This window comes from Curcuma longa, chromosome 3 (assembly GCF_044706935.1).
Source record: "Curcuma longa cultivar G26 ecotype Majalengka, Jawa Barat chromosome 3, ITB_CL_G26_1.1, whole genome shotgun sequence".
NCBI lineage: Eukaryota > Viridiplantae > Streptophyta > Magnoliopsida > Zingiberales > Zingiberaceae > Curcuma > Curcuma longa.
Genome location: NC_133863.1, coordinates 17,635,910 through 17,651,937, shown reverse-complemented (window position 1 = coordinate 17,651,937; position 16,028 = coordinate 17,635,910). Strand labels below are relative to the sequence as shown.

General features: G+C 39.1%; 1 pseudogene; it reads right to left on the bottom strand.

Moving 5' to 3' along the window:
• Window positions 1-3,237: 3,237 nt before the first annotated feature.
• Window positions 3,238-4,924, bottom strand: LOC141825127 (transcription factor bHLH30-like; annotated as a pseudogene).
• Window positions 4,925-16,028: the final 11,104 nt, after the last annotated feature.

Below are 16,028 nucleotides of genomic sequence, written 5' to 3'. Positions count from 1 at the left end.
TCTAAATGCTCCGACCATACCTACAAAAAGAGAAGAAGTTAGTTTAGTGTTTATTAGGTACGGACCAAGGTCAGAGGAAGAAAGGAAGAAAATACCTTTAGTATTGAATGGTTGAGTCGGTGGCTGAGCTCCAGCGTGTCCACACCCCTAAAGGCATTCGAGCCTCTTATCACCCTAATGCGGGCCATCATATTGCGCTTTTCCTCCCCAACAGTCTCGGTGTTGGTGCTCGGACCCAACTCCGCAGGGGAACTGGTTGTGCTCGATCTCAAGGAGCTAGCTGGCTGGGGTTTAAAAGGCTGGTTGGCACGGTCCGAGCCTGTGGGTTCACTAACAGGCCCAGGATCGGGGATGTCGACCCTCGGGCTCTCTACTAGAACTTCGATTGGGGTGTCAGTCGGAGGTGCGACTTTCACTCGACTACCTTGCTCTGAGGCCTCAGTGGTCGATTTGTTGGGTGTTGGGGTAGACGTCATCCTCGCCTTCTTCTTTGTTTTCTCCTCTTGGACCGTGGAGGGAGGTCGGCTACCCTTCTTCAGTCTTGAAGGTGGGGGCCTCATTGGTGCCTCTTTAGTCCCTGACACCTGAGTAGGAGCTGCCTCAGATGTTTCTTCCCTTGCACTGGGTCCCTTCGCGGGAGTCGGGTCAGGGACCGTCAGTGATGCCTCACCCTGATTCTCAACCTTTATTGGAAGCTCCTCGGAGGCTATTAGTGTCACTAGCGCCTTGAAGGCTACTTTGTCCCATTTGAGGTACTTGTTAACTGAGACGTTCATCTGGATATCTTCTGCACGAGAAAACCAAGTTTATTTAGTCACCACAGAAGTAAGTTAAAAATACATACTTACCGAGTGGCTGAGGTAGGTCAGCATCAATTTGACTCAGACGCCCTAGGTAAAGAAGCTCCTCTTCACCCACGAGCTTGTTGACACCAAAGTGGATCCCCTTTAGCAGTTTGGCCATATCCAAATCCGCTAACTCTTTTCAATGGGCCCCTAGAGGAGGAGGACTCGGCAAGTTGGGCTGCCATTCAATTGGGAAATCTAAGAGAGTTGGGGACCTAATGAAGAAAAACTTGGACTTTCACCTTTTGTGCAAGGTCAGATATTTGTTCAGGAAGTTATAGCCCTGCCTTGTGGTGAAATAGAACACATCCTATTCCATCTTCTTTGAGTAGAAGAAGTAATAGAAGAGGACGGGGCAAAGGGGGGTTTGGTAGGTCTGGAATATGAAAGTAAGTGGATAGGTTTTGAAAGAACTTGGGGATGGGAAAGCGGAGGTCGCTGACTAGCTGACCGTAGAAGAAAGTGACAAAGCCGAGAGGTGGGGTGTTGGGTCATTGGTCGAGGCATGGTATCATAATCCTATAGTTCCCTGGCACTTTGTATAGATTCCTAAGCTCCTCCCTTGTCACACGGGAGGTCGTGGATTGGAGGGGCGTGTACCAGGGGATTGGAGATCCTACTGGGTCCATATCTAAGGGCTCTAACACTAAAGATAGGAAATAAAGGAAAGTAGAAGAACTTACGGGTTAAGGACGATCGGGGGGGGCAAGATCAGTGGAGGGCTCGCTGAAGAAAGGAAGAGGATGTAAGGAAGTAAGAAGAAGAAGAGGCAAACTGGAATGGAAGCAATGAAGGCGTCGCACCTTTGCTCCCTCTGCCCTAATATACATGTCGGGGCACTCGCTCGAACCGTTCGATCTGCCGGTGGAAAAAGGCAAGACGTGATGTGAGCCTTCTGATCTGGCTCGCCGTCCCATCAAATTTTGGTAATGCTGGCGATTCAGTTGTTGCATCGGACACCTCACCCTCATTAAGGTGACTTGTAAATGACATGTGCCTCGAAAATGACACGTGCCTCAGAAACAACGAGCACAGGTAAGGCGTGCGTGTGGGTAAGACACACAACTCATCACTCGAGGACGCATGCGATTGGATTTGACCTCCTATACAGAATTAGTTCACCGACTCATTGTATAACTTTCTCGACTCATGCTTGACTCGAGCTAATACTGAAGAACTGGTCTAGTCAGTTTGGCTAGCACCTCCTTCGACTAGACCCGTGGGGGAGACTTATGTTATGGGTTGATATGCTTTGGTCAAGAAAGTCAAGGCTTGACCCAAGTGGAGGCAACACGTCGGATGCCATGTTCCGTACCCGCCGAGCTCCTTGCCCTAGCTCTGTGTCCAAGGTCCCTGTCCTAGCTTGGTGTCCAAGCTCCGACTCGGTGCCCGACCAACTATGTGGCTGACTCGGTGCCTGACCGACTATGTGGCTGACTCGGTGCCCGATCGAATCCATGACCTACTCGGTGCCCAACTAACTCTGCTCCCGATTGAATTCGTGATCTCCCAGACAGAGGTCAACTCCTCGGTTAGCTCACCCAGTCTGCATTCTCGCCCAAGTAATCGTATTCCATTATTATTACTTCCTTTGCTCTCTCACTCATATTGCTGGATCGCCCCTTGAGGGATACGTGTGATGGTGAAGTACTCAATGATAGATTATCTACCCCATTAATACGACATGACCTTTTACCGTACTAAGCATGGGTGATGGGACCCTCAACTACCACGATGATAGGATATTTTTCTTACCGCTGATGTCATGTTCCCCTTACGGCCGATGTGCCATCTCCATATAATGACTCCACTTCTTGCGGGCACAGGTACATGCTGAGACAACAAACATTCTCCATTTTTCTGCCTTTCTTCTTCTCCTTCTTTATCTTTGATCGACGGACTGACTTGGGCGCGGAGTAGCTGAGTCATAGCACCCCTGACCTCCATTCTAATCCCTCTTTTTCTTTGAAGCTCTACAGGAATACTATTTTCTTCGCCAAGTCATGGGATTCGTACCGCTCCATCAACGCAGAAGTCAAGTGTTCAGTGACTCATCTGGAGATGATTTTAAACATGACCAAACTAAGCTTGGCTATGTTCAACCTTGCTTATTTACTTATCGAGTGTGTTCAATATTGTTTATTAAAAATTTTATCAAACTCGAACAGAACTCAAACTTTTATTAAGCTCTACTAATAATATTGTTGTTATTATAAATTAGGTTAAACTTTTATTTAATATACGAGACTTATATTATTTTCTCATTTTTAGCACATTATGAATACTTTAAAATTACTATATTTTTTATGTATTTAAATAAAAATATAAAAATAAATTTAGCCTCCATTTGCCTTAAGATCTAAAGTTCCCACATAAGTTTCCATTACTTCCCTTCTTTCTCTTCCACAGTGCTTAGGTCATTGCCAAGGTGTTCTTACTCTTGTTTTATGAAAGTGCAACATCCATACAACATTTGCAATCATATGATGTTCATGATATACATTCGAAACCAGCAAACAAGCATGGCCACAACAGACAACAGGCCAAAACTTTATTTCAACAAGCACATTCAAAGAAGATCCAGCCATCCAAAGCAGCATATGGACAAAAACCTGCTGCAGCCATGGCGGTCGAAATGCACCAAGGCTTCCTAACAAGCATTCTAAAGTGCAATCCTTGTAGTAATGTAAAAGAAAAACAACAAAGGGAGAGATCATAAGCTTTTCGATACGAAAGCTACAAGGAGGAACGAGGACGTACTCAGAATGGTGAGATTCTGCGTCTCTTGTTAGAAAACGAGGCCCTCGGCAGAAGGTCTACTTGTGAGTTCACTTTATCGAGTATGGACTTGAGGGCCTGGTGGACAGAGGCCACAAAAAGATGCCTGTCAACGGTGCCAGAGTTCCCTTCAGCTGCCATCACGAGAACATTCTTTACACGGCCATTTAGGGTTGAGATCTCGGCGCTGATAGTTTTCAGATGGAGACCTTGGAGCGCTTGCTTAAGGTCGACGAGGGTCTCCGGTCGGTCCTCGCAACAGAGAGACGCCTTGACTGTGACAATGCCAGTGCAGCTGGTTGCACTTCCTTCGACTTCGACTCTCACTTCGTCGGCGTCGGAAGGGATGGTGTTGCCTCTGCTGCTTTCTGCTGCAGTTTTCCTTCAGTTTCTTTACATGGTTGATCACCGCTGCAAGCAAGGCAGCTTTGTCCAACTGCAACGAATAAATATTTATTTGATGTAAGGGATTGGCAAAAAGTCAACTGTCGGCACCAATTTTTGGAAAAAAAAATAATATCTAAAAGTAATCAGGATTTGGTCCAATAGAGGAAGAGCGAGCAGGAACCTTGTCGGCGCCGGGGACCATGCGCCGGAGAACGGCGAGGTGGCTGTTTATCCTCTCCCTCCGTCGCCGCTCGGCCTCGCTGTGATTCTTCATAGCCATCGCCGTTTTGGGGTCGGGAACCCTTACGTCAGCATCCTTGTGTCCGGGCAGCCGCGAAGGCGCCCTGGAGAGATCGCTTCCTTCTCCGGCCAACACGATGGAAGAAGACGGCGGCAAATCCGGCCCAAACCCGAATCCCAGGTCATTAGGAAACCCCCTAATGAACCCCAAATCCCCAAGAGGAACAGAACTCATCAGCCGTGTATAGCAACAGAGTCAGAGTTCAAAGGCAAGACTTGAAGAACAGGACGAATTGAAGAAGAACAAGAAGAAGAAGAAGAAGAAGAAGGGAAAAAAAAGCCCGGGGAGAAGTCAACGAAAGGTCCAAACTTTGTGGTCCGGGCAAATCAGGTACCGGGAGGACGGTTTGGAGGATAGGACCAGAAGGGGAGCTTCACCCGATGCAGCTTTCTTACTTGGTGTTCTTCGCTGGATCCATGCGTCGTCGCTCTTCTTCTAATAATCCAATCGATTGCTTCCATCACGAGAAACAAAAACGCGAGGGCGTCGGAGGCAGGAACTAGTGGGAGGAGGGTTTCATCTTCGATCTTTTGCTGAACTCTATCATTTCTCAATTCTCACGCCGGTTTGCACCCAGAAAGAAGCGAAGAAGAAGAAGAAGAAGGAGAGGAAGAAGAAGGGACTTTTCGTGGTGCACAGACCAAGATGCAAGTGGAGATTTATATATCACTAGTAGTAATAAAATTAATGCATGTGGGGAGTGACACTGGACAATTTTGCTTTCGCAAGTCGGGTAAATTATTTAAAAATACTGCAAAAATAATGATTTTTACCCATAAAAAAAAGGCATTCAAGTTTAGATTAAACAAAGAAAAGAAAATTACAATTATACGACGTTGGATAAAATAGTAATTATTTTAAACACAAAAAATTAAAAGAGAATTATAGAGAAATAAATACCAAAAATTGGAAAGAATAAAGAGAAAGCCACAACAACACCGTTTCTAGAATTTTTGTCAAAATTTTTTTATTCAATCATCCAAAATAGTCGAACATGGCTAAACATGCATATAAAAATAGAATATAAACAAAATCCTAATTTAAAAAAAAATCAAAAATATCTAAAAATATTAAAAATAAAAAATTACTATAAATAGTAAAAAATAAATTCAGAGTCGTGGACGAAGCACTAAACGATGTCAGATGGATCCAAAATGGGTTTGTATGAATTTTATCAAGTATCGAATAAAGATCTCTGAAAGAGCGAGCTTCGATTAGCAATCAATCATGTTTCATTCTGATATTAAAATTTAATTCCTCATGCGTCATTTCTGCATCATCATTTTACATGGGGACTAGTATTGTCATCTTCATTTTGGATCCATCCTGAGCCTATATCGGTTAGAGTGTCATTTAGTTATTTAAGAAGTGTGTAGAATTTTTTAAGAAAGAGACGATTTAGATTCGGGTGGTTAGCCACCCGATTAACGGCGTGAGAGTACTCAAACGCGAGGTGCTTGGGCGACAATTGAAGGGTTTGGGTTGCTAGATGCTCAATCCAACCCCCTTGAGCTTCGTGGCCTTATGCTTACCTACGTGTCTAGAGGTACTATTCCTGAGTATCATGAATCCCCCTAAGTCGGATTAAGGAACAAAATCAAATGAAATCCAACTCAAGGAGTTTTGAATGTTGTCTTGTGTGTGGGACTCGAGATGCTTGAGCTTGTTGGATCATGTATGATGCTAGAGTGATGAATAGTGCGAATCACTTATTGATGTGTGAATCAGTAAGTGCACATTAGTCATCAAGTAATAAAATTATCCTCTTCTGGGATCGTATTGTTGAGTACCAGTCTATGGTATAAAGTAGACTATCGAGATGAATTGAAATCGAGGGAATCTGTTACAGAAGGAAATCAAACTAAGAAAAAGAATTGAATGAAAGTGATGGGGAAAATCAAATCTAAAGACTATTTTAGAGTTTCGATTTCATCATGATGATTGTTGATAAATTGATTGTGACTCTCTCTTTTACCTTAATGCAAATTATACTTGAAAGGGTTCATCCTAAGGTTATTGATGTGTCTATGGGAAGAAGAAAAGAAAAAAAAATCACTGATGTATCTATCTTGAAGCAACTCTTATATTAAATAGGACAAATCCTTTACGTTCTATGACATATCATGTAAGCTTCGAGAGAGTTCAACTACTTTCACAGAGGAACTCTTAAGTCAATTTTATAGGTCAAAGATAAGGGTTTACTATTAGGTTTATCCCCTATTCTCTATGGATACAATGTATGTTTATATGCAATAATTATAAGGTAGTACCCATCTCTCGGTCTATCCAGAGAAGCTAATCGCTAACCTTAAATCAATCAACATAAGTGAATAAATAAGTACACTAGAATTAATCAAGAATCAAACATATCATAAATAAAAAGAGAAATCATATTAATTAACCGTTAAACATATCGTTGGTCTACTTCCTAATCCTTGGATAAAGAAAACTACTCCATAATGTAAGAAGTACTGACAATTAACATCGTAGCTCCTCCTAAGTATTCAATGCGACCTCCTCATTGATCCCCTATCATTGGATCGGGAGATCCCCTTGATCCTTTCGATCACTCGATTTTGGTGATCACTCGATCATCTAAACTGCCACCCTTTACTTCTATTTATAGTTTTAGAACTTTGACATAGTTTCCTAAAAAGTAAGGGAATACATAATTTTCTAAAAAATCAGAATAGCTAACATAATCAACAAAATTTTCCTAAAAGAAACGAGGACTTCACCACATGCGCCATGGTCTTATCAAGAGACACGATCAAACCATGTGGCTTATTGAAAGATCGAACATGATCGTGTCATAAGACACAATCACACCATGTTTGATGCTAGATTCTCCTCATCAAGGGCACAACATGGAACACGGCCGTGTCAGGTGACACGACCATCCCGTGTTTGATGTTGGGCATCTAGTGTGTTGCTTCAATGCTCATTTGGCCTCTTGGATGATCCATGGCCATGCAATGTAGCACAAGTTGATCGTGGATCATGCAACAAAGTGAGATCCTTTGGCTTTTTATCTCCAATTTGTTCTCCAAAGCCAAAATCTCCATCTCTTGTTAATAAAAAGCAAAAATTATAATATTTGGACTAAAAAGATGAAAAAAATGTAAAAATTAGGAATTCATGCAAGATATGCTTGTGAAATGTAATAAATGTATGATAAATAAGACCAAAAAAATATGTATGATTCATACACATCAAATATCCCCAGACTTAAATCTTTGCTTGCTCTTAAGCAAAACTTGTAGTTACAACTAATGTGTTTGAATGAAACATCATCATCCCTAGCAAATTCATTTAATCCTATCTAGTAGTTTATTAATGAGCAAAGATATGCAAATCATTTCACTATGGCCTAACATGAAAGTTTTTTTTGCGTTGTGCAATGTGACTTGACTCTAAAGCATCAGTTACCAATCATTTTAGTGTGTCGCTTCGATGCTCATTTTGCCTCCTGGATTATCCATGGTCATGGAATGTAGCACGGTTGACTGTAGATCATGCAGCAAAGTGAGCTCCTCTGTCTTTTCATCTCCAATTTGTGCTCCAAAACCAAAATCTCTACCTCCTTTCAATAAAAAGCACAATCACGGTCATCTGGACTTAGTCAAAGCCTTCCTTTCTTCAAGATACTGATAAGAGCCACCCAATTCCAATGGAAGGAACATTGTTAGAAGGCCTTCCGAGAGCTGAAGGATTACTTGACTAAGCTACCAATAGATTACTTGACCAAGCTACCAATTCTAACTAAGCCTTGTCTAGGTGAGAAGCTGTGGGTGTATTTGACTATGTCTGAAATAGACGTGAATGTCATGCTAGTTCGATAAGAAAATAGAGAGCAATGCCCCATGTAAAGGGCTCGAGTTTCGTTATACTAGTCTCAAAAAACTAATAATAAGATTGACTCTAACAGCTTAGTAGTTACATTGTTATTTATTATCACACTCGATTGTTGTACTCACTGATACATCACTTAGTCATATTCTCACATATCTGGAGGCTATAGGAAGACTCATTTTTGTAATTGAACTTCGTGAGTATGACATAGAGTACCAACCTTGTCCTTCTATCAAAGCACAAGTCTTGGTAGATTTCTTAGTAGAGATAGTGCGGGTGGAAGAGTATGAGCCCTAGATGACCTATGCGGATGGCTCTTCCAACAGTGAAGGTAGTGGAATAGTCATGATTTCTCCACAAGGAGAAGAAATTAAATTAGTCGTACAACTCTACTTCCAGACATTGAACAATGAAGCAGAATATGAAGCCTTACTAACAGGACTTTGAGCTACTCAGGATGTAGGGGTCATACGGGTACACATACACATGGACTCTCTATTGGTTGTCCAACAAGTAATGGGTGATTTCGAGATCAAGGATGAGAAATGTTGAAGATATTGTGAAGCAATTGAGCGAGGCAAGGAGTATTTTATAGAAGTATTGCTGAAATAAGTGTCTAGAGAGGAGAATCGACAAGCCGACGAGTTGGCTTGGCTAGCCAGGTCATTAGGAGAATGGATTTCTTGGGATGTGGTATCTCCATTGGAGTTGGTGCCAAAACTAGCAATACGTCTAAAACCTAAAATACTCGATTAGAGAAAAGAGTTCATATTTCCTAGAGGGAACGCTTCCCAACAATCCCGTGCAATCAAGGTAGCTCCGACATAGATCTACTTTAAAGGATCATTTAGAGCACTAGAGGGGGTGCATAGCGGCTTCATTTTTTCACTTATTTTTGAAAATTAGTTTTAAAACCTTTGAGTACGCAGTGAAAAATAAGAAATCAAAACACAAGGTAACGACATCATTTATTTTACTTAATTCACAGCCTCTGACTACTACATCCAAGGTCTGCAATCCTTGACTATTTCCGATGGACAATCCACTAAAAGACTCTTTCTCACAACGAGAAAGAGTCTCATCTTTTACAAGAAAAGAAATGGTAACATGTTTATCATTCCTAGAAAATGAAGCACAAAAAGATGAAATAAATTTTGCTACTTGTTACTGACTATAAAGGAGAAGTTGACCGTGATGTCGATAGCATCTTGGTGTTGCAACAACATTTCAAGAGCATAGAGCTTTTGAACAGTGGTTGTAGAATTATTGTAATTGTTGTTTTGAAGGCTTTATTCGCAGCTGCTTTTATTGAGCAATCTGAGCACTTGGATCCCCCTTTCTGGGTGCCCCCGCGTGGACTATTCGATCACCTATAATCGTTGACTTAGCATCTCTGGGTGCCTAGATCCCTTCTCGGTGCTTGGAATGTTGATGTGGCAATTGTCGGATCAGCCTTGACTCTACTACGTCTTATCCTTCTCTAGATGCCTAGATCCCTTCCAAACGCTTAGAAGCTGAGGTGTCCCGGTCAATCGGGACTTGCCACCTCATCCACCTCGCTGGCCCGAAGAAGTGATATCCGACGTCCGGATCTGATAGGGGCGCTTGGACTATCCCAGTGCCTGGATCCAATAGGGGTGCTCAAAATCTGAATTTTCTCTAACCTTATTTTTTGCATCAAAGAGTTAGCACAATACAAATACACTACAGAAAATTAAGTTTAGATAGTTTTAACAACTGTCTGGTCTTGACTTTGATTTCCAATGAAATCCTAGATTAGATCGACGCCTACTATTCCCTTTCAAGGGAATGTGTCCTCATCTACTCTTTTTAGGAGAGTTACCTTTTGCCAAACATCTGATCCTCCAGACTATGTTTGAACTTTTAGCTCAGCATCCGATCCTCTGACCCTTAAGACTTCCTTTCGATGTCCCATCCTCATTGACCCATCAATTTGCTAGACGTTCGATCTACTGACCCACCTAGACTTCTCACCTAGTGTCCTTGATCTACCAAGACTTCTTGCCCAACCCCACTGACTAGGACTTTTTGCCTAGCCTCCAACTAGGATTTGCTTTGTTTAGCCTCCAATTAGGACTTTTCTGTATTACCTGCACACTTATATTAGCTCATTAGTTCACAACACACTCTTAACTTGAACTCTTTGCCATGATCAAAATACAGGTTCAATTATCTGGTGCTCTTTACATCAATAATCTCTCCCTTTTTAATTATGACAACCTAGTTCAAAGTTAAGTATCAAATTACTAAAAAAATTATTTCTAAAATATTTTAAAAAATACTCCCCCTTAATTTAGTCTTTTCCCCTAAAATTAAAGTGAGTCTTTAAAAATTACATAACTTTTCTCTCCCCTTGAATTTGATGTGGTTCTTTTACTTTTAAGTTTTGAAAACAAAAAAAAACTTAGTTTAAAAAAATTTAGTTTTGTACTTTGAAAAATAACTAATTAGATAAGTGGTAGTTAAAAAATATTTTACTTTAAAAACACTTTATGAAAAATATTTAAAAAATCCACTTATCCTTAACTTTGAAGTTACTCTCGCCCGTTGACATAATCAAAAATAAATTTAATAGAGGTTTTGAAAGTGTTAGGGAGAAAAAATGTTTTAAGGTTTTAAAGACAATTAAAAATGTTTGTGTGAAGGTTTAGAGAAGAAAATTTTATGATGCACTTGCAATAATGATTATGTAAACAATAACACTATAATGAATTATTTTTGACAATAAAGCAATTTATAAAGCCTAAAGTCCAAACATGATGACTAAGTTTATAAAATATATGAAAATAAAATATCTATGAAATTATCCTTATCAACATATCTAACTTGTGTTACTAGCTGACTATCCGAAGATAGTAATTTTTATTAAGTTAGTCAGGTTAAGTCTAGATTTTCCACTAGTTAATTACTATGAAGGAATACTTAACTTGATCTATATGTATTTATATTTTTAGCCTAGATTTATGGTGATGCACTGACATAAGCATTTGAAATCCATGCTTGACCCTAAGCATTTCACACAATTCTAGATGACTAAGTACATAAGCAAGTTAATCTTAAGATGCTTCTGAGATGTTGATGCCTGATTATCGGTTCATACTTTCTATTGGAGGGCCTATATCAAGTCCAGATTTCACTTAATTTTTGAAAATTCTAAGTTGTTACTAAGAGTTTTTAAAAAATAGGTTTTGAAAAATTAGTTGGAAAATATAAGTTTTGAAAACTTGATTTGAAAAAATATAAGTTTTAAACAAATAAATTGTTAATAAACATAAGCTTTTAAAAATGATTTCTGGTTCAAAAGGACTATTTTTTTTATACTAATTCTAGTCTACTTACTTTTTTTATTTGGTTAAGCCCAGAGGGTTCAATTAAGTTTGGTTAAGTTGTTCAATTTGGATGAATTTAATTAAGTTTGGTTTAGGATTTTCATGAATGTTTATTTTGGGTGAGTTTGTTAATTGAAATAGAGTTAAATTAATTTAGATTTATTAAAGTTTAGTTTAATTGAATTTTAAATTTAGTTAGAATAGATTAATTAAATTTATTAAGGTAAATTAATTTATTTTGAGGTTGATTGATTATCTTGAATTAATTGAATTACTTATATGAATTTTTATAGGGTTGAGTTTAGGTAATTGTGTCCTAAATCTATCTCACACATTTCTAGATTATCAATCACTTAATCCTATATATATGGGATGTGAGATGATTATTCAATTTTATTCTTAAGTATTTTAATTTGTAAGACTTGATTGACCTTGAGTTAGATTCAAGTTTAATCGTTGATTAATTAAGTATACATTTCAGGTTTTAGCTTCCAGCTCGTGGCGAGACAGAAGCCTTCTTGGATATCGGAGCAACAACCACTTTCTAAGACAGAGCTAATTCATAAAATTATATACTTAGTTAATCTTATGAAAAACTTTGATCTAACTAATCTAGGATTTAGCAAGCTAGCTTCAGTTAGTTTCACTTAGCTAAGCAGACTAAGTGGAATACTTGTTACCCCACTTGATTACCAAAATCAAGTTTTCCTAACGTATTATCATGTAACCCCACCTTGGTACTAGGTTAGGCAAGTGTCAATCAAGCCTTTGTCCTTATTTAGCCTAGGTTCAGTCTAAGTTCAAAAAATAAAAAATAAAAAATAAAAATATATAACATTCAGTTTATCTAACTAGCTAGGATGATTTTTGTATTAGCTCTCCCTGGATCATGACCCTTATAAGATCTAGTCAGATAGTGAATCTGATCCTTGGGGACCCAATGTTAGTTCAGTCTGACTTAATTACTCTTAATACTCCAAAGTCGTATGATTGATTTTTTTTAATTTTTAGTCGCTTGGATTTAACAGAGACTCTCTTGCGGTTGAATATTCAAAGATCACACACGACTCTAACCATGCATTCACTTTGGTAACATCCCCGTTGGGAACATCCCCACTTTGATTACACATAACTCTAATCATGCACTCACTTTGGGAACATCCCCATTAGAAACATCCTTACTCTTGTTACACAGGATTTCAACCATGCACTCACTTTAGGGACATCCTCACTTTGATTACACAAGTCTCTAATCATGCACTCACTTTGGGAACATCCCCACTCTGATTATATAGGACTTCAACCGTGCACTCACTTTGGGAACATCCTTGCTCGACTCATCTACTTAACTCCATGGCATCTTTGGTCAGGAAATTTTCTCAACCCCTTTTACTCTAGTTAGTTCCATACTTTTTTAATCAAACATCATTTGATTTCCCGCTAGCGGAGACTCCCTTATTGACCTAATTATCTTCGACCTCAACCTCTTACAATTCTTGACAGCCACATCCACCATACTCTCCTATCCAGAACCATCCCTAGATAGATGGTTAAAATCGAGTGTAACACCTAGCCAATAGACCAACCAAACTAGAGGTATGGCTTCACCGTTGTCCCCTCTAGCACTTGACCTCTCTCCACTCGGCTAGCCAACTCTTGGCTCTCCACTCGTGAGGCGGACTATGTGGTTTGTACAGTAGTTTGCGTGGTTAGCATATCAGGCCACAAGGATATTCCCTCCCGTCGACTATATAAGGCCCGACAAAGTAGGTCAATTGTATGATTTTTTATCTCATGCAGAGGCCACTCTTCTCTCTCTACGTGGTTTGCTCTTTCTCATGCCACCCGTTAGCCTCTTTCTTGAGCTCAGTGTTAATTGGACCGTCAGAGCTTCACGTTGGCCACGCCAGCTCCCGCCGACACGTGTTGACTCATAGGACATTAAGGTTTGATCGGTCGGATGATGATCATGGCCACGACTCTGAGAATAAAGGGAAGAAGAGGAGCTCGAGCATGAGGAGGAGGACATCATCAATTATAAAGTTTACCTTTTATAAGTCTATTTCTAAGTGATGATAGTGATGTGGTCCTGCAGTATGGATGCCTATTAGAGGAGCGTGTTTGTGGAAACTAGCCAATAAATAAATAAATAAAAATTATTTTAACTCTTTTAAAATATATGGACTTCTCAATTTTATACCAAATAAATAAATAAAAATTATTTTAACTCTTGTAAAATATATCTTTTCTTGTCATCGGAATGCATAGGCATTAGCATCAATATTAATAACAACAACAATCCGTTGACCTTTGGAAATGAATAAAAAAGTCAATGCTAAAATTATATCTGTATGAGTTGACTCAAGGATAATATTTAATATTATATCCAAAATCCATTTTATTTTCACATATTCCAGCAATATAATTATACATTAATTGAAAGCCTGGTTCAGCTGCGTGTAGATAAGGTGGAGCTTACATTATTTAAATAACCTCAAAAGACTAGATCCGATAGTAGATGGATCAATTAATTTAAGAGTTGTTGCCATGTTGTTTTAGAATGACTAATTTAATATTAAACTTTGGTCGATCATGACTCGTTATGATGAAGCAATGAATCTAATTGACAAACATGGATGACAACGATATTAAATATTGAAAATTTAAACGGATAAACAACTCTTGCTCGAGAAGTCCATATGCATCCGTCATCCCAAGTGTCCGATCAGTTCAAGTATTCAACCAACTAGTTTGATTGATTCGACCTAATATACCTACCTAATTACAAGGAAATAAAAATGTGCCAAAAAAGACTTTCATTGTAGACATGACACAATAAAACATATATTATTTTCACTCATATTTTGGATGAAATTTAGATCTACAATGCAATAGTAATAGAAGGATAATTCTATATATTCCTTCTCTAATTTGGATTTGGATTTAGATGCGTTGCTAAGGCACATTCTGGTTGGCTATCCATAAGTCATGCTTAGGCCCCTATGACAAGGGAGACATATCCACTATTTTAGTGGTCCTCAAGCACCTTGTCTTATTTCAAAAAAAGGTAGATCCGCTACCTCAACGATCCCTCTAAAATCGGTTCTACAGATATGAAAGGAGGTTCATGCAGATACCTTATCTTATTTCAAACTTTGACATATCATCCTCCTATAAAAATGGAGAACATAAAAAAATATATATAAATAAATAAGGACCAAATAATAAATGGCTTGAGATTCAACAATCTAAGTATAAATTTGATTTATTATAGTAGCAAGCACTAGTAAATAAGTGGAGGAAAACTTATTAAATATATGGCTTGATAATTTCAAACCTATTCTTTTTAACACTCAGTAAAAGTATCTATTGTTTCCAACATTCACTATAAGAAAAACATCAATTTGTGATTCAATTAATGACTGAAATAAAATTTAATCATTAGATAAAAATTGATAAAAAATTTTAATCATAAATTAATGACGGAAAAAGTTATTCAGTCGATAATATTTTTTCTTTTTAAATTATTTTTATAATTAGTAATTGATTTTTAAAATCGATTCTATTTTATGACTGATAATTGTTAGGTCGATAAAATAATGACTGATTAGTAATTTTGATCTTTATTTTTTTATATTTACTTTTCACTGTGTTTTGCTATGGCAGTCAACTGTAAATCTCGACCCCTTCCTCCTGCAGTAACTACCTGACCCCTTCGGTGACATCCTCAAGCGCATGAGATATCGACATGGTTGTTGACCTTAGCCACACCAGGCGAGCCGACCATGGCTGCAAGAGGTGCCCATTAGTCAGTGCATCATGCAGGTGGTTGTGCCAGCATAAGGAGGCCTCCCCTTATTGCACCGCACAAGGCGGTCGTGGGCTCAAGAGGTAGCCAACCTTGGTCGCATTGCACGGGTGATCGTGCATGTGTGAGGTAGGCGACCTTGGCCTCTTAGCGCTAGGTCATGCTTGTGTGAGGTGGTTGATCTTGGTAATCTTGCCTACGTGTGGTGGCAACCTTGGCCGTTTTGTCCAGGTAATCGTGCCACGTTCACCACTGGCACGACCCTTATATGCGGGGTGCAAATTAGATAGAAAAAGTACTAGTGGTGGATGCTAATTTCTTGGATCCTTCCTAATGAGTTGGAGTAGTAGGAAGCAACCATGTATTGCTTTGTCTACTACCGAGGCGGAGTATGTGGCTTTGGGAGGTTGTGTAGCTCAACTACTATGGATGATGCACACCCTAAAGAACTATGAGCATCATTATTCCAAGGCCCAGGTATTATGTGATAATATGAGTACCATCAATTTGATCAAAAATTGGGTACATCATTCTAGGACAAAACACATTGAAGTAAAACACCATTTCATTAGAGATCATGTGACAAGAGGCAACATTGAGCTAAATTATATTGAATCAAAGTCAAATCTTGTTGACATCTTTACCAAACCTCTACCCGAAGCAGAATTCACCACCATTAGGAAAGGACTTGGTATGTGCTTTGTAGA